Source organism: Nematolebias whitei, chromosome 16 (genome assembly GCF_014905685.2).
Source record: "Nematolebias whitei isolate Nwh7 chromosome 16, NemWhi1, whole genome shotgun sequence".
Taxonomy (NCBI): Eukaryota; Metazoa; Chordata; class Actinopteri; order Cyprinodontiformes; family Rivulidae; genus Nematolebias; species Nematolebias whitei.
The window spans coordinates 4852159-4854401 of NC_056513.1; positions in this window are offsets into that span (position 1 = coordinate 4852159).

Below are 2243 nucleotides of genomic sequence, written 5' to 3' on the forward strand. Positions count from 1 at the left end.
AGAGAGAGAGAGAGAGAGAGAGAGAGAGAGAGAGAGAGAGAGAGAGAAGTCACGATTCAGATCACGTGACTGATAAAAATTATTTGGTTGCATTAAATAATTCAACCCGGTGTGTAATGGGTAAAATCTTGGTACTTACCTGGTATGTACTGTGTGTTTACGATGTATCTGGTACATACCAGAGGGGCGCTGTGGCTGAGTGGTTGGAGCAGTCGTCCTCCAATGTGAGAGTTGGAGGTTCGATTCCACCAGCCGTCACGTGCTGAAGTGTCCCTGGGCAAGACACTAAATCTTTCATTGCCTCCGATGTGTGTCCCATCGGTGTATGCATGTGATCTAAAACACTAATTAATCTTAGATGTAATAGAGTGCTGTATGAATGGATAAACGAGGGCACAGATTGTGTTGTAAAGAGCTTTAAAGCTTAGCTTTTAAGTGCAGTACATTTATACACCTGAACTGTTTCAAGAAAGTACAGTAATCCCTCGCTCTTTCGTTGTTTTTCAACGATTGTCAACTTTAATATTACTCACGTGATTGGGACAGTACGTGATAAAAGTTAACCAAAAAAAAAAAAAAAAAAAAACTTTGGACAGGCGCCACCATTTTGTAGTTTTCTTTCAATAAGCCTATCCTGTAACACCAGTCAAAGAAATACACAACCCACTCAACAATGCTTCCGGCCACTGCTTTCTGCCGAAATGGAGGGAAAGTTTTGATCCGATATGAACCTGACTAAAAAAGTTTGGTCCATATTCATAGGGACTTAGGCGCTCAGTGGATGCAGAGAGCCATAAGGAGCCGACCGGGAATTGGACCAGGACTACTTCTAGCCTCAGGTGTAAATCTGAATTATGCTTGCTGGTGCAGGAAGCCTCTCAAAAGTGTCTTTGTGCTCAACGGCTGCAGAGAACCGATGAGAATCAGACCAAAACTGAACCAAGGCTGGTGAGTCCCCAAATAAAATTTTGCAGTAGTTACTGCGCAGTACATATATGCATGTTGTTAAAATTTATTTTTTGTATTTAATTAGTTTATTTGACAGGGACAATGCACACAAACATAGAACAGAACAAGTCTGTGACTGATGCTTTGCACTAAGAGTATATAGCTACAGCTAATTCGCAACTCCAGTCCATGGTTGGGCATTTCTACGCATTAAAATACAATTTATCAATCAAAATACAGTAAGAATACCTACGTATTCATGCCTACATATTCATGTAATCAACTTAACAATCTCCAAATTCATATCATAAAAATCTATACATTAAAATATGAACAATTTAAAAATCTAAATACAATAAAAAATATAAAAAAAAATTTCCTCTACAAATTCTAAAATGCACAAATTTACATAAATATCATAGCACATCCTCAATACCTTCCCATCCTCACACATTCAGAAAACATACTAAAAATTGTAAATATAATACTAACTCACATACACTCCCAGAAAGACATTCACATCCATAAAATCCAAGTATTAAAAATGATCACATCTTTGATTTTCCTTTAGCCAAGATTTAGTCATGTAAACAAACTTTTTTAGTTCAGGTATAGCTTTTACATGTGGGGGCAATAAATATTATGTCGGTTTAAGAGTGTAGAACATTGCAAGAGTGTGGGAAGGGTTTATAAAGCCTTAAAATATACAGTAGTCCCTCGTTTATTGCCGGGGGGTTCCGTTCTCAGCACCCCCACCCCACGATAAGTGAAAAAGCACAAAGTAGGAACAGTAGTACATGTATTAAGTAGGAGTTTATATATATATATATATATATATATATATATATATATATATATATATATATATATGTATATGCGTGTGTGTTTTAAACCCTTCCCACACCCTTGCAATATTCTAAACAATGCTTTTAAACTCTAAATGCTCTAAAAGAGCACAGCATGTCATGATCTCCACTCTCTCCACCAGCTGCTCTCTGCCATCTGCCAACGCTCTTGGCCACGCCCACTTCTCCCTGCAGAGCAGAGTTCATGACAGGCTGCAGAAGGGAGGTTCTCCTTGCACCTGTGGGCCGCACACAGGTGCAGCAGGTGCTAAATAATAATAAAAAAATAATGTATTTTAAATAAAAAAAAAACATGCCAATCGTGTGGCTCATCCATCATTCATTCAATTGTGTGTCATGTCCAATCTTACGTTGAAAAAACATGAAATATTGAGTCTGCAAAAGTTGAACCACGAAGTAGCGAGGGACTATTGTATATACATACTCAAA